The sequence below is a fragment of the Notamacropus eugenii genome, chromosome 1, assembly GCF_028372415.1.
Source record: "Notamacropus eugenii isolate mMacEug1 chromosome 1, mMacEug1.pri_v2, whole genome shotgun sequence".
Taxonomy (NCBI): Eukaryota; Metazoa; Chordata; class Mammalia; order Diprotodontia; family Macropodidae; genus Notamacropus; species Notamacropus eugenii.
This window is the reverse complement of record NC_092872.1, coordinates 147981039-148002147: the sequence shown is the minus strand read 5'-3', so window position 1 is coordinate 148002147 and position 21109 is coordinate 147981039. Positions and strand designations below refer to the sequence as shown.

The 21109-nt window shown below is 39.9% G+C and overlaps 1 protein-coding gene and 1 long non-coding RNA gene across 3 annotated transcripts in view; one reads left to right on the top strand and one right to left on the bottom strand.

The window, feature by feature from the left end:
* The window catches only part of RORA (RAR related orphan receptor A), an 887404-nt gene that overhangs the window by 428413 nt on the left and 437882 nt on the right, over positions 1–21109 (bottom strand). The gene's annotated exons all lie outside the window — the stretch shown is intronic.
* Positions 1–21109, top strand: part of LOC140508478 (uncharacterized) — a 47114-nt gene that overhangs the window by 23972 nt on the left and 2033 nt on the right. For both annotated transcript variants that reach the window (XR_011968453.1, XR_011968455.1), the window contains 2 exons: positions 5854–5977; positions 8359–8441. This is a non-coding gene — a long non-coding RNA (uncharacterized lncRNA). The remainder of the gene's footprint in view (positions 1–5853; positions 5978–8358; positions 8442–21109) is intronic.

The window sequence follows — 21109 nt, the reverse complement described above, 5'->3', positions numbered from 1 at the left end:
CATTGATGTGATTCAGAACAAACAAACAAATACAGAATGTTTTTTTACATTTCAGTTGGTTGAGTCCTGTGTGGATGATGCTTTCCTGTAGATCAGAAATAAATAATACTTTATTTCAAGGCTAAGCTCAAATGCTACTTTTTCCTATACGTCTCTTCTGGTCCTCCCACCTCCTAAAAGCCCTTTCTTCTAAGATTTCCATCCATATACTTTCTACATGTGTTATTTATACCAATTTTATGTGATTCTTTTTTTTTTCAAATGTAAGATGCTTGAGGACAGGAGTCGTTTTTGCCTTTTGTTTGTATTGATTTGCAAAAATGCATTCCTTTTCACCATCTTTCGTCTGGAAGTCAACAGAGGGACAGATCAGGACAAAGAGCTCATTTTTGCCTATTATTTTCCATATCATCCTTTTTCCCCACCCTACCTTTCCTATCCTTCACCTATAATACTTCAGAAGGAAAAGTCATAGGAAAGAAATGATCTTAGGTACTTCCAAAGTGAAGGATGCTGTTTAAATTTTAAAAAGGAAAAAAAAAAGATAAATATATTCACAGATGAGGCAACATTACCTCACAGATAATTGTTGTGATTACAGCAGCATGAAATATCTATATCTATATCTATGCACAGCAAATTCTCCCAACTCTTCCCTTTGACTTCTGTGCTTTTACAGGCTCCATAGCAGGTACAACATGCTTAATACAAAATAGACCAAGACCCAAAAACCCACCAATCTACTTTCCTTCCTTATAAGAGGATCCTTGAGATTCAGAGATTGTATTTCATGGACCACACATGCAGCATATATGTAGAATGGGGGGAGGGGCATTCACGGTGCCAGCTTGTTGCCTCTTTCTCATTGACCACACCTGTAATAAGAGTTATAGCACTAGAATTTGCTACTCTATAAAGCTAAATGAAAGAGGACTCTTATTTCTCATTTCCCTTGAAAACCACACAATGTGACAGGGTCACCAAGAGACTAATTAGCTTTTATGCCTTCATTCTCAAACATTGTTTTGATGTAATGACACACACCTGGAGAAAGTGAAACATTCCATCTTAAGATATTGTTCATAGGAAGCCAAACATCTGGATAGCTGGAAACTTGATTCTCACCCTTCATCCCAGCATTTGCCATGGTATAGACTTCGCCAGAATCTATGTCATATACTTTTAAGAACAGGGAAATGTGGTGCAGTTGGGATTGGGAACTGGTGCAAATAGATTGCCTCTATTACTAACTCATCCCATTTTATATTTGAGACTTGGATTTGTCTGTGATTTTCTCTCTTATCCTTCTGTGTTTTTCCTGCCTTTGTTCATTGGTACAGTTTCAACTAGAGGCAAGAAATGTCAGACATTTCACCAGATAGTTTTCTTTTGAGATTTACAATCTCATCCCTTTCCCCAACGTGAAGTACTGTAAAGAGTTCGGCTAATAAAATGTTTTAAACATATGCCGTTTTTGTTGTCTGGAGATTTTGAAATGGTTCCCATATATTAAACTGGGACCTGACAGGTGACCAAATTATTCCTCATATGTAAGCTAGGTACAGAGGAGGAACATTTGTTCTTTCCTGCCATAAGATAATACTTAATAAATCATGTTCCTTTCATATTGTGATTTGAAAGAGTCATAGATGAAATACTGTTATAATAGGAGACACTGTGACTAAGTAGAAAAACCTGGTTTTGGAGACAGGAAGACCCAGGTTCAGTTTCCACCTCTGACACCTTCTGGTGATGCAATGTTGGACAAGTCTCTCAACCTTTTTTAATGCTCTTAGTAATTCACTAAGACTATAAGTAGCAGAAAGATGCCATCTGCATCAGTAGAGGGATCTTCCTCATCTGGAGGTTCCTTATGCCCCTGAAATCAAAGGTGTACTTCCTATACCTAAAATAAGCTCTGAAGGACAATCTAAGCTCCTTTATAGTATTTCAGATTTTATTGTATGGTTTAATAAGTGGACCATGAGCCAAGACTTCAACAACTGGACCTTAGTTTCTTTATAAACCTGAGTGGGAGCAGGGGACTAGATGATTCAAGTTAGCAGTTCAACCAACAATTATTAAGGTGAATCTTACTAAAGCATCGACAAAGCATGGTATTAAGCAATGGGGAAAAAAATATGGAAAAACAATACTGTTCCTGCCTTCAAGAAATATATTATCTAATCTCAAGAAGTCAATTCTCTCTTATCTAATAAGATACAAATACAGATCGTTGTCAGAATATGTTAAGTGGAAAAGTTAGCTGCTCAAAAAGCAAATGTCTAGATTGAATATCATAGGTTTTGGTCATATTTTGTTGTGGTGGTGGTTGTTGTTACACAGATTACTGTAATCATATCTGACCTGCACTGCTTTACCCAAAGTGACTAAGATTTTGTCTATGGAAAAGATGTCTCGTTGCCACCCACTCACTGGGCCCAGAGATGACAGGAAGCTGGCTAAAGAGTCACAACTCTCGTTCTGAGCTTTAGGATCTGAAGCCACAAAAGCAGCAAGGAGCAAAAAGACTGCATATTCTCACAACTCAGATGAGCTCTGGGATCCAGTACCTGCCCCTCTGGAGAGGGAGGCTTCTCATCGATTAGGGGGTGATCCGTTGGTGATGTGAAGCTGTGAAGTTTATGGTCCATCCCTGTGCCTAAGTCATTTTGCATACTTTCCACAGACAGGCTTGTATCTTTCTCACCCACAGGAGCCGGCCCATCCTGATTCTGAGCCTAATCCCATGCTTACACCTCTCAATTAAGAAAAATGCTTTGAATTAAAGCCAAGCCTTTAATACTTCTGAGGATGGCCTCCCCCCAAACAGCTTAAATACAAAAGAACATTCACTGGTGTCAGGATTTGCTCATCAGCAGCTAAGACTGATTTCTTGTCCCTTTATTTTTCCACCACTGACGTGGACTGCCAATTGTCTGTTTTCGTGTTTAAGGCCTAGACCAGTTCCATTGAAGACTGACCCAAAGAGTAGAGAAAAAAATTTTTTATTGTAGCTCTTTGGCTTGGGGCTGGGGGAGATCCTTTGTTTTTCACCTTTCTACATACAGTACCTTCAGGCTTAATAAAACTTTGCTGTATGGCACCAATGCCCCAGAGCCTCTAGGATATAGTCTCAGTGATACTCTGAGACAGCATCCTGTTTTCTTCCTGGCTGCTGCTCGGTCCATTTAATGCCTATAGATTCCCTGGTCCCTAACTATTTGCCTTGCTAGTGTTCTGGACTGTGTTTACCTGGATCCCTGATGCCCGTTTCCTTCAAACCCTCTGCTCCTTATATGAGCTTGGAAGACTCAAGGAAAGGAGTTCTTAACCTGAGGTCCACAAACCCCCAAGGTTGTCTTCGTGTTAAGGGTATAGGGGATCAATTTAAAGGGAGCTGCATATCTGGATGAGAAAAACTGAATCTTTATTTTCACTAACCTCTAACTGAAATTTAGCATTTCTTTCAATTATGAATTTCTTTAAAAAGATATTCAGTTATGAATTTCTTTAAAAAGAAGGGGTCCATAGGTTTGATTAGACAGCAAAAGGAGTTCACAACACATGCCAAAATGTTAGGAACCCCTGTTCTAAGACTGCTGTCTATAGAGAAGTCTTATCTGACCATCAGATTCCTGGTCCATGCTACCTGTCTTAGTCTTCCAGACTTGCATATCCTTCCCAGCCCCATCCCTGGCTACTCACCTTGCTCCCTGATCATTGGCTTATGATTAAGCCTGGTCTTGGGCTCTAAGTCCTGACTCACTCTCTCAGGCCTTGTGCTTTGCCCTGCATTCACAGTAGGAGTAGTCTGGGCATCTGGCACTACCTCCTGGTTAGTTAGATCACCGAAGGCATGGGCTTGTGTTTTCATCCTGGCTATGGCTGCCTAAAACCCAATGTCTGAAAGAAAATGGAAAAATTCAGTCAGTCTCCCAGCTGTTTCTGAACATCCAGATGTCTGGCACCAGGAAGGCTGAGCATCTAGATGAGAGAATTTTGCAGTTTTTCTCTGGAGGCTTGGCATTGTGCAGAGCCAGCCTCTGTGTCCTCTGTGGGATCGAACTGATGCATGCTGTCTAAGCAGAGTGACAGCAGATCACACAGCGGTGCTGACTCGAATCAGACAGTGGCTGCAGACTTGTGTGCTGCCTAGCTCTGCCATGGTGTCTCAGGGCAACTGCAAAACTGACATTAAATGTCTCCTGTTTTATAGTCAGTTTTCCCCATAGGGAAACTTCTTTTCTAGGCAAGAAAGGAAACTAGGGAGGCAAGGAGGGAGGAGGGAGAGAGAGAGAGAGAGAGAGAGAGAGAGAGAGAGAGAGAGAGAGAGAGAGAGAGAGAGAGAAAGAAAAAGAGGGAGAGAGAGGAAAGAAAGAGAAAGAGGGAGAGAGAGGAAAGAAAGAAGGAAGGAGGCATCAAGGAAAAGAAGTAAGAAGGAAGAAAAGGGAAATAAGGAGGAACAGTGAAAAGAGAGATATAAAAGGGGAAAAGAAAGAAAAAAGTCAGGAAAAGAAAAGAAGGAACAAAATAAAAAAGAAAGGAGAGAAGACAAGAAGGTAAAAGAGGAGAGAGTGGGAGGAAAAAAGAGAAGGAGGCAGGGAGAAAGAAAGAAAGGAAAGAGAAGAAAGAACAGAGGGAAGGAAGGAGAGAGTGAGGGAAGGAGAGAGGATGAAAGGAGGCATCAAGGGAAGGAGAGAAGGAGGAAAGAAAGCAGGCAGAAAAGGGAGATAAGGAGGAAGGAACAGGGAAAAGAGTTAGATGAAAGAAAAAAGAGGAAAGAGAAAGAAGGCAGGAGAAAAAACAAAGAAAAAGAGAAGAAAGGAAGAAAATAGAGGAGACAAGAAAGGAAAAGATAGCGAAGGAAAGAAAGAAAATGGAAGGAAAGAACAGAGGAAGGCAGAGAGGGAAGGAGGAAGAAAAGAAAATATTATTGACCTCTTTATAAGTGGATCATGCCAACACTGGAAAATCAACTTCATGTTTGAAAGGTGCAAAAGAGAACAAGGACCAAAAAACTTTGTTTTTAAGTCAACAGATTCTTTCTCTTCAGTATTTTGCAAACACAAACAATTCCCAGGTATTATATTTTAAGCTGGAAACACACCAGAAAATGGTCACTGTTTTCCTGGCTGTAGCTCAATCCAGCCAGACACATTACCTTTTCCCCTCAGGAGATCTTTGTCTTACACTCAATCATCTTTGCTTCATATCTGCTTGCGCCAGTTCTCTCCCTCGTTACCCCTAGCTAGGTGGCAGGATGGACTCTTGGTCCAGTCAAGTGTACTGCATAAAGCAGACAATGACTCCCTTCAGAACAAAGACTCAGCCTTTTTTTGTGTATTTGTCACAATGGTGTTCCTTAAATAGTCGGCGTTTCCTTGACTAAGCCAATTTTAAAAGACGAAGGCAGGGGCAGGGATATATTGAGAAAAGAAAGTGATAGAAAAATCAGAAAATACCAAAAAAAATTGAATTTAAAAAAAAGAGAAGATGAAAAAACAAAGGTTATCTACGATGACTATTATGAATGGGCTCACAAGTCAGAACTAGTCAATGTGGCCAAAGCACTCAATTTACCAGAGGTGTCCCAGCTGAATCAAATGCAAAATCTGCTTGTCTGAATCCACGGAGTCCACTGTGAAGCTTATGGATGCAGTCTGTTAACCTATGGTTGGTGTTAGGATGATGGGTTGCCCAGAATAACAAAAATGACTCACATTTTTACAAAGGTTCACAAGAACATTTCCCCATAGACAATCCTGAGAGGGAGGAGACACAAATATTATTTATTACGGATTATATATTTTGTATTTTATATGCTCTCATATATTATTATTTCTTTTATAGATAAAGGAACTGAAGCTCCAAGAAGGAACAAAACTTGTCCATGGTTGCCTAGGATTCAAAGCAAGTTCTGGATGTTTTGATTTCTGCCATACTGCCTTTTCCCATACTTTATCATGGGATGTAGGTAAGGTAAGAGGGAAATCCTTCATGGCTATGCCTGTATGGGTTTGCTACTACTGTCCCTCACCTTCAAATCCTCTACATGCCTGTATTATTCTGCCTCCATGTCTGTTGCAGAGGACAGGCTGTGTCCTCTACCTGGAATGCACTCCCTCTTCATCTCAATTTTTTTGAAACAATAATTTCTTTCAAGAGCCAAAAGCCACCACCTACCTTCCACCATTCCTGATTCCCTGATGCTAGAGCCTCCCTACCCCAACTGTCATACATTTTATGCTATATATTATTTTATGTGTGCCTATATTATATATCCTTTTGTATGTACGCATTGGTTGCACTCATTCCTCATCCCCTGTATCTCCTGCCCATAGCTATGACTTCTGTGACAGCAGGGATTATTTGATTTCTATGTATACCACACATAGTAGGTGCTTGATAAACATTTGACGGATTCACTGATGCAATTACTTTCACATTTGCAGATTATTCCCACCCACACTAACTATAAAGACCTGGCCCTATCTATCCTTTCTAATTTACTGACTCTATGCTTTCTCTAGGCATTGAACTTTTTATTTCTTGCTTTACTAAATCCTTCATTCCATTCTCATCCTCCAGAGGCTTATGCCTACTCCTTGAGGATGATGGGATCCCAATTCCTACCATACTGGTGGAAGTCCACAGAGGAAGATGGAAATAATTGTGGTTTTCATAACAATGTAGATAAGCTGAGGCTGAAGGGAAGATTAGTGGAAAGCACACTGAACTATCAGATAGCTAGACAGAGAAGAGGATAGACCTGGAGTTAAGAATATCTGAGTTTATATCCTTACTCAGACTCAGTTTCCTCATCTGGAAAATGTGATTAATAAAAACAACTATTTTCTGGAATTGTTTTACAAATCAATGAGAATACTTGTAAAATACTTTGTATACCTTAATGCACCATAAAAAATTCTATTATTACTATTATCATTATCAGGAGACTTATGGTTCTAGTACTATACTATCTGTGCCATGAACTAATTAAGTGGTCTTAGGTAAGTTATTTTTCATCAGTAAAACAATCATCTTATAAGTTTGCTTCTATCTCTGAGTTTCTGTGTGTGTTTGTCCTTTGTTGCCGAAGATGACCATGCCATCAGAGAAACGATGACATGACTTGCACTTGATTTTGTTTTGAGTGAGGGAGGGCTGTGCAGATCACCAGCCTCACTTCTCCTCCAGAGCCATCTGAATCCAGTGACCAGATATCCATCAGGAAGACTGGAGATGACCCAGGATGAGGCAACTGGGGTTAAGTGACTTGCCCAAGGTCACACAGCTAGTGAGTGTCAAGTGTCTGAGGTGAGATTTGAACTCAGGTCCTCCTGACTCCTGCCCTGGTGCTCTATCCACTCTATGATTATTGGGCTGGTGGGAGACAGGGAGAGATGGCTGAATAAGGTGATTCATTCCTATCGAAGATCATGGGAGGTTTGAGAAGGGGAAAAATGTTCTTGCTCCTTACTGCCTAGGATTCAATTATTTTTCAGGTCCTATTCTACTTGAGTGAATTGGAGCTGAGGCCATGTGCTCCCAAAGGTGGAAAGATAGCATGGTATGATAGATAGGGTTCTGGACCTGGAGTCAGGAAGTTGTTGTTGAGTCCTTTTAGTTATGTCCAACTCTTCAAGACTCCATTTGGGAATTTCTTGGCAAAGATACTGGAGTGGTTTGCCGTTTCCTTCTTCAGTTCATTGTACTGATGAGGAAACTGAGGCAAATAGGATTAAGTGACTCACCCAGGGTTGCACAGCTATTAAGTACCTGATACTTGATTTGAACTCAGGTTCTCCTGACTCCAGTGCCAGAGCTCTGTCCACTGTGCCATCTACCTGCTCAGATCAGGAAGATCTGAGGTTTTTATCCCACTTGGACCTTTGCTGCTTGTGTGACCCTGAGCAAGTCACTTAACTTTCTGTGTCTCAGTTCCTCCATCTGCAAGGTGGGAGGGGGATGGTGGTTTGGATGGCCCCTAAGTTCCCTTCCAGCTCTAAACCTATGATCCTATGATAAGGTTTTGGTAATCTGATAAAAGTAATATGGTGACTGAATTCTAAAACCAAGCAACTTCTGCCTGGTGGATGGTTTTTCGAAAGCTGTTGCCCTACAGAATAACTCTGAAAGCAGAGAGATAGTGATCTCTGCTCCCTCATACCACACAAGAGAAAAGATAACACAACCACCCTCTTCCTCGACAACAACAACTTACGGAAACCAGAGCAGATTGAACATTGAAAGCAAAAATACAAGGCATTTAGCAAATTTCAAGTGCCTATTGCCAGCACATTTCTGTGGAGTTCATGGAAGGGAAAAACACTTTTTTCTTATTTTCCCACCCAGGTCGGCCACCCAACACTGATTGTGCTTCAAGCAAGCATAATTTGCCCATGGTTCCTCTTCACTGAAACTCCAAGCACCCAGAGGTAGCCTCTTAATTCACCTTGGCAGTGTGTGTGTGTGTGTGTGTGTGTGTGTGTGTGACTAATGGAAGCATGTAGATGTTACAAAATAGCTTCCTGGAGCACCTTCAGCCCTGAAACATCGAAGATCCCAGGCAGAAACTAATTCAGCAGCACTGAAAAGCAATTTTGAAAAAAGAAGAAAGGGGAAGTCATAGGCTGGACAGCCTTTCCTCGGGTACCACCAAGTGGCAGGGGTGGGACGCACTGCTTTTGTCACTACTGAGCTCCAGCCAGGGAGCACCCATGGCTGAATGGATGTTTTTTGGTTTGGTTTTGTTTTGTTTTTGTTTTTTTTGGCAGGCTGGGAGGAGGCAGGCATTGGTTTTGCACAAAAAATACAAGGCAGCCAGCAATGAATATTGAGAAATGTGGAGATTTCTTCCACTAAATAACAGGAAGGAAAATGGGCTGGGTTTTTCTATTATCTCTAGGAGTCATTGTTTGAGAGGCAATGAACATGATATAGTAAAGAGGACACTGAATATGGACTCGGGAGGACCTGAGTTCAAATGTTACCTCATATTCTTACTAGTTGTATGACCCTGGGTAAATCACTTCATTTTATTTTGCTTTAGTTTCCTCATCTATAAAATGATGGGGTTGGCCTACTTGGCTTCCAAAGTACCTTCTATCTCTAAATTTATGATGCTATGACTTGAGAAAGGAGTAGGATAGCAGAGGACAAGCAACACATCCTTGGAGGAGCTATTTCCAGAACTCATTTCCTTCTGTTTTCATTGTTTTTGCTGGTGGTTGTGTTATCCCTTTAGCCCAATACATCTCTTTTAATGATATTGTAATCATTCATAAACAAAGAGCAACCATGATAATCCTGAGATGGAGTAGGGATGACTCGGAGATGAGTTTGGCATCTTTCTCTTCCTGCTGAATTCGCTTCTTGATTTCTACATTCCTGCCATTGTGACCCCTTTCTTTTAGTCATTCAAGTTTGAAAGTTGGAGTTCTCATGAATTCTCTCCTTTTCCTTGTCTCCCTCCCTCTGCCCTGTTACTCCTCACTCCAGTCCCATTGATCCCTTTCCGGTAAGATTTCTTACACTGGACTGGTAACTTAGTTTCCATTACAATCACCACTACTCCAATTTAGCCCAGACTATGGTTTGTTCAGTTGTTTCAGTCATGTCTCATTCTTTGTGACCTCATTTGGGGTTTTCTTGGCAAAGATACTGGAGTCGTTTGTCATTTCCTTCTCCAGTTCATTTTACAGATGAGGAAACTGAGGCAAACAGGGTTAAGTGACTTGCTTAGGGTCACACAACTAGTAAGTATCTCAGGTTGGATCTGAACTTAAGAAGAGAAATCTTTCTGATTCCAGCCCCACTTTGCTGCTCCCCAACTATGGTAATAGCCCCTTAAAAGACTTTCTCCACTCCCATTTTTCCCCCTCTAATCCATCCTGTACCATTCCTAAAACTGTCAAATTGTCATTGCAAAAATGTCAGTTTTATCTGTGTCATTCCCTCTGCCATCTTCAGATACACATTACTGTGTACAAGACAAAGTCCATAAATTCTGTCACTCACAGCCCCTACCCCTTACCCACTCTAGCTCCAAACCACTTTTGGTCATAGTTGCATAAATTTAGAACTAAAGGCCATCTAGTCCAACCCTCTGATTTTATAGATCATGACAGTTAAGTGACTTGCCCAAGGTCATACAGGCAGTGAGTAGCAGAGCTGGGATACAAACCTAAGTCCTTTGGCTCCAGACACAGTGTTTGTCTCACTGTAGTTTTTCTTAACTTATCATCTGCAAGTTCTCCTTTTTCTCCTTCTGCTTTCCCACAGAAACCTTTGCTTAAGCCAGTTGGAATGTTCACTATTCCCCAGCCCTGCTTATCATGCTTTCTTCTCCCTAGCTGGAATGCTCTCCCCTCTGTCTCACTTTCTACATAGTAGAGAAGAATCCTCATCTTATGGAAGAAAAAGAGCCATAGAAATTCCGGGCCATATAATTTGCTCTGCTCACACTGTGATATGCAGAATTGTCTTCCTCAGGCTTCTGTTTCCATATGCTTCTCAAGCCTATAGGCCCTATTTCTATTCAATTTCTAGTTATATAAACCTGGTGTCAGCCAGTTCCTGGACCACTGCTTATTAAGGTACAAGAAAAGTTTTTGAATGGAAGAAAATGCAGAGCACTAAGGTAAAAATTGGGTGCTGTTTGGCCTTTCCAGCTTAGCACTCATCAGAAACCAGAGAGGATGAGGTGACAGTGATCACTGACCTACAGCCTTTGTTTGTGTGAAAGGAAAACATTATTTTTGATGGCAACCAAGATTAGCTGCATTAGTGGAGAATTCAGATTGGAAAACTATGAACCTGGTTAAAGTGCATTGTAACTACAGCACACTAAACAATATCCACCATCATTATTGTTGAGGCTTGAGATTCTGGACACCAAAGTTTAGACTGCAAGGGACACAATGCAAAAGAGAAGGGGCTTTTGAAGGTTGTACATAGGAATAGAAGAAAGAAAAGGAAAACATGGAATCTTAAAGAGAGAAACAGAGACAGAGAGACAGAGAGACAGAGAATGTGTGCATCTATACAGAATAGTGGAGCTAGGTACAATTCCAAAAGATCAAAGATGAAATTTTCTATCCCACTCATAAGAGAGGTGATGGATTAAAAATACATAATGAAACAGGCATTTTTGGTCATCGACAAGGAAGGAATTTGCTTTATTTGACTATACATATTTTTTATTAGAGTTTGCCTTTCCCCCCTTTTTTGGTTGTTCAGTTGTTAAGGGTTAGAAGGGAGAAAAAACAAATGCTTGTTAATTAGGAAAAAATGACAAAATTAATTTTTTGAAAAGGAAAAAGACAGTGGGGAATGGATAATCTTGCTAGCTTTCTCTGAATGAATGAATGAATGATACACCAGTTTGCCTTAGAGATACTGAGAACATTATAGGGTGACTGGATATGGAGATACTATGTCAATTTTAACAGGACCTGGAAGCCACCGTCCTGCATCAGCATTATTTGTTCCAGTCAAAGAACGGGCCCTGGGTGACTAGTCACTCCAATATCCAAAGAAGTCTTTGCAAAAGTTCTGACTCTCTCACTTATCTCTTTGCCTTGCTAGCAGTTGCCAAAGGAAGGGGCACTCTTGCAGGGTCACCTACTATAACACTTTTTTCCCTTGACAAAGACAGGAAAACAACCACCGTGACCCTGTGAAATAATTGTGATTTGTAGTGAGAAGCAGCTCAAAGACCACACTGACTTTAAACAAGTCAGAGGGGCAACTCCAGGTGATGCGGTAGAGCCGAGACCTCAAGGTCAGCTTGGTCCAACAACTGCCTTTCACAGAGAAGGAAGCTGCTGCCCAGAAAAGGAAAAGAAAAAAAAATCTCTTTCACAATCACACATCTGGCTCTATTTGCTGGGAAAAAATAACTGCAAGGGACCTTGGAGGTCAGCTAGTTAAACCATTTCCTTTTAACATTAAAGGAAACTGAGGCCTAGAAAGGTGAATGGATGATTCTGCAGTCATACAGCTTTTTTATTTGGAATGTGACTTCTAATTCAGTGTTAGTGCGGCGCTAACCACAAACAACTGAATCACCAACGATTCTTATTAGATTTATTGATGGAGAAGAACTCATTTTTATCTTCCAGAAAGAAAAAATTATTTGTTTTATAAGGTTCACTTTAACAACTTTCACTTTGACTGCGAGGCAAGCCAGGTACTTAGAGGGTTAAAGGACTTGCTAAAGCCACATGCTGAGTCAGTGCCAGGCTTGGAATAGACACTCAGACAAAGTTTTGGCGGCTGTTGTGGAATGGAACACCCTGTGTTTGGTTTACTAGAATTCGCCCTCCCCTCCACCTCTCCTTATTCTGCTTGGGTCTCTAGTAGACTTGGCTCACAAAGTATCCAAAGGAATCATGGGATCATAGGACCACAGATTTAGAAATGGAAGCGATCTTAGAATCCATTGAGTCCAAGAGATACTTTTTTTTTTTTTTACAGATGAAGAAAGTGGGGCAAAGAGGGTTAAAATGATTTACCCAGGGTCCAACAATTATTGTTTGAATCCAAGTCATTTTGACTCTAAGACCAGTGTCCTATCATCTACACTCTACAAATGCTAAAATTAAACTCTTTAGTACCGGTCCAGTCATAGAATTCAAATGAACAGCTATTCCCCTGCTTCATAAAAATCTCATCCAAGATCCAAAGCTGGAAAATCAACAAACATTAGTGTTCATAAGCCTGAAAGTGTTATTTAAAAGACAGCATGGTGTAATGAAATGTTCGCTGGGTTTTTTTTTTTTTTGGCACAGCTATTTCTTAGCTTTGGGATCTTAGACAAGTCACTAACACTGGACCTCAATTTTTGCATATGTAAAATGGGATTAATGATAATTGACCTACCTACCTGAGGATTATTGTGAGGACAAAATGAGATAATGTATTTAAAGTGTTTTAGAATCCTAAAGATCTTTTGTAAGTAGTAGGGTTACAAAAAAAAGGCAAAAAAAAAAATCAGTTTCTGTCCTCAAGGAACTCACAGTCTAATGTAGGAGAGAACATGTAAACCACTATATACAAGAAGAAACATACAGAATAAATTGTGATTGGTCTCAGGGGGAAGGCACTAAGATTAAGAAGGACTGAAAAAAGCTCCTTCCAAAAAGGGAGAGTTTGAAAGAAACCTGGGAATCCAAGAGGCAGAGATGAAGGAGAGAGTTCCAGACGTGGGGGATAGCCAGTGAGACCCTCTGGAGATGGGCAATAGAATGTCATATTCAAGCAGCATCAAGAAGACCAGGATCATTGGGTCAAAGAGTATTTGAAGGAGAGTTAGATGTAAAAAGACTGGAAAGGTAGGAAGGGTTATGAAGAACCATTATGATGAAGAAACTGAGGCAAAGAGGGTTAAAGTGATTTACCCAGAGTCCAAGAATTACTGTTTCTGACCCACAAACTAGTGTCCTATCAGCTACACTACACAAATGCTGTGGTTATGAAGAGCTTTAAAAACTGAGGAGAAGATTGGAATTTGGGTCTAGAGATAAAAAAGAGCATTGGAGTTTATTAAAACGAGAGCTGTTGGTGGTGATAAGGTCAAGCCTACCTTTGAGAAAGACCAAACTGACATCTGAGAGAAGTTTGTATTAGAGTAGAGAGAGACGCAAGCTAGAAAGACCAGCCAGCAGGCTACTGCAACGGTCCAAGTGTCAAGTGATGAGGGATTGCCCCAGGGTGTGAATGACAATTTGCAGAAAACATAAGGGGATACATATGAGGAATATGTATAGGAGAATATATATATATATAATATATATATATAGTATATATGATAGGAGAAATGACAGTTGGGTTGGATATAAGAAAGTATGAAATTGAGGATGATACGTCTGTTGGGAGCCTGGGTGACTAGGGGGATGGTGGGAAGTAACCTCAGCAAAAGCAGGAATGTTAGGAAGAGGGCAGCATTTGGAGGGAAAGAGAAATAAATTTAGTTTTGCAAATGTTGCATTTAAGAGGTCATTCAGTTGTCTAATAGGCAGCTGGAGATATGAGACCAGAGGTCAAGAGAGAGGTTAGGGCTGAACAGGGAGATCTGAAACACACCTGCCTAGAAATATTCATTGAAACTATGGGAGCTGATGAGATCAGCAAGTGGAATGGTTTACAAGGAGAAGAGAAAAGGGCCTAGAATATCACTTTGCCCCTTTCCTTCTAGGTGAGCCATCTCTTGTAACAAAGAATAAAAAAGAAAGTGTGTGTGTGTGTGTGTGTGTGTGTGTGTGTGTGTTGGGGGGGGGGACAGTTCATGAAAATGAGTCAATGCATCAGCAAAATCTACCATTATAGGTAAAGTTCCATACCCATAGTCCTTGCCTCTGCAAAGAAGGAAGGGAGGTGTTAGCTTCCATTTTAGCTGAAAAATAAAAAGTACCATTTTATAAATAGCTGTCACATGCAAATACCATGCAAACCCAGAGACAGGCAAAAGTCAAGCTAGAAGGAGCTGAGCCCTCTGTGACAAGATTCTGCATCAAAAGATAAGATCGAGGGGCTGTAGAAGGAGATAACCCACGTGATGCTGTGGGTAACCCCAGGCATATATGATACCTCTGACAATGCAATGCTTACATCTAACCACATTATCTTTTTTATGAAACAAACATAAAAAGTTATAACTAAAGCTACAACAAAAGTGGGGAGAGAGGGCTGCTTGATGCTTGGTTGCCTTGGAAGATGATATCTGGCTGTTAGCACCCGTGCTATTCCTGGGGAAACAAATCTCTCAGATAAGGAGACAGCTGTCTGAGAAGATGCAGGAAACTGAAATGAATGCCCTTAAACCGTTTGTGGCCAACACAATTGTACAAACAAAATCAAACTTTGGTTGCATTAATTGTAAAAGCTGAGATACCCTGCCCACCCTCAAGTCACCATACAGATCACATCAAAGGCTTCTCTTGCGGATACCAACTGGTTACTATGGGGTCAGAGTTGGACAAGAATTCACGGATCATCCAACTCCCTAAATTTACAGCTGAGAAAACTGAGGTCCAGAGAGGCTGTGACCTGCCTGGGATTATGGGGGAGTAAATGACAGAAGACCTCTGTCCTCTGATTTCAAATCTAATACTCCTTCCAGTGATGCCTCTTACACAGTTCTGGAAAGAGCCCAGAGACACTGATACTTTCATCTGAAAAAAGCCTGGGCAGTGGGGGAGGGAAAGTGGTAGGGGGTGAGTAGCAACACTGAGAAATCTTGAAGTTGTCACATGGGTGATGGTGTGTTTTTAGTAAACACTTTGGTTGAAGTGATGGATACTAGGACTAATTCCACATGAAACAGCTTAAGAAAAAAAAGAGGGAAGAGGCAGAATGTGCTTGAATTGCCCATTTTCCAGGGATATCAGAGTTCTGTATGAAAGAGTTGACTGTTTTAACAACTCCAATTAATTTACAGAACAAATTGAAAGTCCTGCTATGTGACTATGGTATAGTAGAAAGGGACTGAAAGGCAGAAAATTCTGATGTAAGTATTGGCCCTATCACTTACTCCTTGGACAAGTCATTTCTCTCAATTGCCTCATCTATAAAGTGGTGACAACACTACTTCCAATATCTACCTCATTCCCAAGGGAATGGTTTATTCAGCTATGATGTAAAGAAAAATTTGTTTTAAATCATGATGTAGGTGTAAGTTATTATAACTGATGAACTCAGTCCACACACTGCCACTGGAGTTGATCCATCATGCCACTCGGGTGCACTCCAAATGCCATATCAAATTGCTACTAAGATAGCTTCTCTTCTATCTCTATGGCTTTTCAATTCAACTAACATTCAAGTGCCTAATATGTGCGAAGTGTGTGTGTATTACTACTTAGAAAAACAAAACAGCAACTCAAGGAGCCAGCTTTCTACTTTGAAGAGACATAACAAACACACAAATAAGTAAACAGAAGATAATTTGAGGAAGGGGGTCCACTAACAGCTAGAGGGTAGGGTAAGGGGGAAGCAAGGATGCCTTCAAAAGGGATGTCACTAGAGTTTCAATTTAAAGGGAGAGTTTAGTGAGCCAGCACATTTTAGGCATGGAGGATGATGACTTGTGAGAATGAGTGCCTGGAGGGGAGAGAACAACTAGGAAGTCAGTCAGGGAAGAACAATTAACAATTCAGTTTGACTAGAACTTAAAAGGGAAACTAAGGAAAGGAAGCAAACATTTTTATAGCACCTATTATGTGCTGGATGCTAAGTGGTTTCAGAAATATCTCATATGATTCTTACAACAACCCACAGAGGTAGGTGCTATTATCATCCCTATTTTATATTTGGGGACACTGAGGCAAAGAGAAAGAGAAGTTGAATGACTTGATCAGAGCAACGCAGATGATCTGTATCTCAGGCTGGATTTGAACCTCAGGTCTTTCTGGTTCTGGTTCTCATCACTGAGTCTCTTAGCTGCCTCATAACTTAAGAATTCATGAAGAGGAGAGATATAAAATAAGACTGAAAATATAAATTAAAGCCAGATGTGGGTGATTTTAAAGGACAGGATTTAGAGATTATTATAAAGGGATTAGGGAGTCACTGAAGATTTTTGAAAAGAGGGGTATCATGGATAGATTATTTTGGCAGCTGTCTAAAAGATAAGTCAGAAAGGAGAGAGATTAGATGTTGAAATGGCATGGAGTCTATTCTCAAATTAGGAGGCTATTTTTTTTTTAGTACTGAAAAAAAAAAGACCCTGGAAATCAATTAGCCTATCTATCCCAGTTACTTTACAAAGAAGGAAAACATAGAGAAGTTGTGACTTACCCAAGGTCACATGGCTAGTTAGTAAAAGATGGGAAACTAGATCTCTTGAGTCTCCTTCAAGTGTTTACTATACAATATTGCTTATTAATTTTTACTATGTACATATGTCTTTAATTAGATTATGAATCAAGCAAGAAAGCATTTATTAACTTTATCATGTTTATCATGTTTATCATGTATGAGGTACTATCCTAAGCCCTGGGGATACAAATCATTGTGAGCAGGAATTGTGCTTTATACTTTCCATTCCCCAACTGTACAATATTGCCTTGCACTTAGCAGGCTAATGGTGATGATGATGTTAGTGATCAATATTGCAGGGGTATGTAGCTCTATTTCTCCTGCCCTAGCTGGCAGAGATGACTCTGGTACATGATGCAGGGCACAGCACAGCTCTGTGCATGTGACTTTCAAGGGGAAGACAGAGGAATAGTGGACAGATGGGGAGAATAAGCTCCTGGGTCTGCCCTTAAACTTGGCTTCACCAATGAAGAATGAAGAGCTATGGCGGAGTTCCCTTTGTCCCATGTGATCAATGAGTCACATGGAGGAAGTATGACTCATGTTCTACTAGCATAAATACCCCAAGCAATGAAGAATGATGATGCTGGAGGATCAAGCTAGGACCTAGACTAGCCAGCTTCTCAATCTATTCATCCCAGTCTAGCTATTCAAATTTTTCGAGCTACCAACCTCTACCCTCCCTTACTGGTAGGATTTTGAGAGACTGATTATTAAAGCATGTGAATTATATTTCACTCACCCTTGGAGCAAGAGTTAAACACTGCCCAGGTTGGGGATGGGGGAGAACTGATGTGGTTGCCACTTCTGAAATACACCTATCTTTTGCTTACATTTTACTACCCCCTTTTTTGCTTAAGTCAATGAAAAAACATATTAATCTGGTGACATTTTGTTCCATGGTCAAAACCCTACAGAAGTGAGATGGAATTTTGTGCATGTGTGTGTGTTTTGTGGACCTGCCTTTATTGATTATTCAGATGTCCCCATTCAAAATGGAAGCCAACGTGATTGCAAAAGTAAGATTTGGTCAGCACCATTTCTTTTCGGTACCTTTATCTCTACCATAGGTGGCAAATCATAGACAAAATGATCCAATGAGCACTTACATTATTATTTTTAGGGTCATGTACTCTATTGGATGTTACTCATAATCTCACAGTTAAGTGAACAACCATGATCTAAATGCTTAATTCAGATTTTTTTTTCTTTTCTGTTTCATAAACCTTTTTAATTTAATGCCACTGCAACATCTAAGTTAATTCAGATGATATTGTGCTTGGTACTAAGAAAGCCGTGTAGGCTATACTTTTATGGCTAATATTAGGATCACAGAAAGGTCTTAACAGAGCAAGGGAAAAAGCATGGTGTCACTTAGGAATGTCTGACATAGTATTTCATAAACTCACTACTGACAATCTTTCAGTTGCTTCTCTGGGTTTATTCCTTTCCCCCGTTCTTGAGTGTATGCTCTTATATCGTGTGAGTTGTTGATAAAAATAAGTATAACAAGTGGAGATGGCTTTTCAGAACTTAATGAAGGTAGCTGCTTTGGTTTTTAAGTGAGACTGCAGCTACATGAAATATTTGGAATGAAAGGAGGAAGAAGGTACATAACTGTGGCCTTTCCAAATCAACATTTTAGCCAACTTTTCTTTTCTTTACTCTGAAATTTCTTAACATCAGTGGTCATGAGGGGTTTGCATGGAGTACAATACATAGTTGCTGCCTCAAAAGAGTTTATAGTATAGTTGGGAGGATTCAATTCAGTTAAAAAAAATATGGAATCCATTTATCAACAAACATTTGTGTCAGACACTGTGTTAGGTACTGAAGATACAGAGACAAAAATGAAACAATTTTTACCCTTGAAGAGTTTCCAGTTTAGACAGTAGAAAGGTACACATATGATAAATAAAAGAGAAAGGAGATTTTATTTTTTTTGTAGGGGAGAAGGTACTAGTAGTTCAGGGACAGGGGGATCAAGAAAAGTCTTGTATAGAACAGAATAAGATTTTTAAAAGCATAAAGGAAGCCTGTTACATGAAAGTATAATAATCAAAATATATATATATATACAGTAAAAAATACAACAAATATACAAAAAAAAAAGTTCATGGGCTCAAACCCTGGTGTAGAGTATGGTGATTGAACTGGGCCTAGATGTGGGAGAGCTGGAACACTGATTCATTGTTGGTGGAGCTGTGAGCTGATCCAACCATTCTGGAGAGCAATTTGGAACTACGCCCAAGGGGTTACAAAAATGTGCATACCCTTTGATCCAGCAATATTGGTTCTAGGACTGTATCCCCAAGAGATCATAAAAATGGGAAAGGGTCCCACATGTACAAAAATGTTTATAACAGTTTTCTTTGTGGTGGCCAAGAACTGGAAATTGAGGGAATGCCCATCAATTGGGGAATGGCTGAACAAGTTGTGGTATATGAATGTAATAGAATACTATTGTGCTATAAGAAATGATGAACAGGAAGACTTCAGAGAGGCCTGGAAGGACTTATATGAACTGATGCTGAGTGAAAGGAGCAGAACCAAGAGAATACTATTATACACAGTAAGAGCCACAGGGTGCTAGGACTGTTTCTGATAGACTTAGCCTTTTGCAGCAATGCAAGGGCCTAAAACATTCCCAAAGGACTCTTGAGGCAAAATGCCATCCACATCCAGAGAAAGAGCTATGGAGCTGGAACACAGAATGAAGCAGACTATTTTCTACTTTGTTATGTTTTGGTTTGGTTTTTTTTCATGGTTTCTCTCATTCGTTTTAATTCTTCTATGCAACATGACTAATGTGAAAATGCGTTTAATAAGAATGTATGTGTAGAACCCACATAAGACTGCATGCTATCTTGGGGAGGGATATAGGAGGGAGGGGGAGAAAAATCTAAGACTTATGGAAGTGATTGTTGAAAACTGAAAACAAATAAATTAGTTAAAAAAAAAACTGGGCCTAAAGAAATCTAATGGTTGTAAGAGATGTAGGTGAGGAGTGAATTACAGACATGGAGTGGGGAAGAATACAAGCATTTATTAAGCACTTGCTATACACCCAGTCAGGAGATGAGAGGGGATGGATGTGGGAGATGTCTTAGAATTTATAGGACTTGGAAACTAATTGGCTACAAGGCATAAGAGAGAAGGAAGAATCCAAGATAAGGCTGACATTTTGAGTCAGAAGAACTACATGTGAAAAAATGTTATTGTTGCTGTTATTATGCATTTAATAATATGCAGCATTTATATATCTCTTTAAGGTTTGAAATGCACTTTATAAATATTATCTCATTTGATTTTCAAAGCAACCATGCAATGTTAATGACAATAAATAATAATTAATAATGATAAACAATAACCTGTTCTTAACTCTATTTTACTTCAGACATGATGAACTTGGGTCTAACAAAGGTTAAGTTACTTGACCAGGATCACACAGCTAGTAAGTATCTGAGCAGGAATTGAACTCAGATACTCTTGTCTCCAACTCTAGCACTTTTATCCACTGAGGTACCTCATAAATTCCATATGACCAGGGCCTATAATAACTGATATGGGAATTTTGAGGAAGGGGAGACTTTTTACAGAAAATTCAAAGAAGATTTATAGCATCATAGAAATCATTGCTCTAAAATTTGAAAGGATTTTGGAGGCCATATAATCCAACCACTTTATTCTAAATTGAGGAAACACAGACCCACAGAAATGGTGACTTGCCCAGGGTTACATAAAGAGTAAAGAACAGTGGTGGTGTTTAAACGCATGTACTATGACTCCAGAATTGGTATTTCTTTCCACCATATATTGGCTCCCCAAAAGGGAAGAAAGTTGAGTCTTAAAGGAAGTACAGGATATGAAGTTAAAAATGAGAAGGGAGAAAGACGAAGCAAAGGGTAGAGGTGGGAGTCTCACCTATGCTTAGGTTGTCACAGAAGCCTTAAGTACTTCTGTGGACACCTAATGCCTTTGATATAGGGTGGAATGAGATTGTGTCTGAAAAGAAATATTGAGAAAGCAATGGGAGAGTCATTGAATTTTAGAGCCAGCAGTAACCTTAGACATAATCAAGTCTATCCCCTTCCCCCTTTTAAAGGAGGAATCACAGGATAGTGGAAAGAGTACTGAATTTGGAGTAAGAGGATTTGGGTTTAAATCCCAGCTGTTCTACATACTACCCAAGTGACTCTGGGTCACTTTTTCTGGGTTTTAGTTTCCTCCTCTAAGGAGGCAGGATTAAATGGTATCTAATGAGCAATCACCATCTAAATCTATG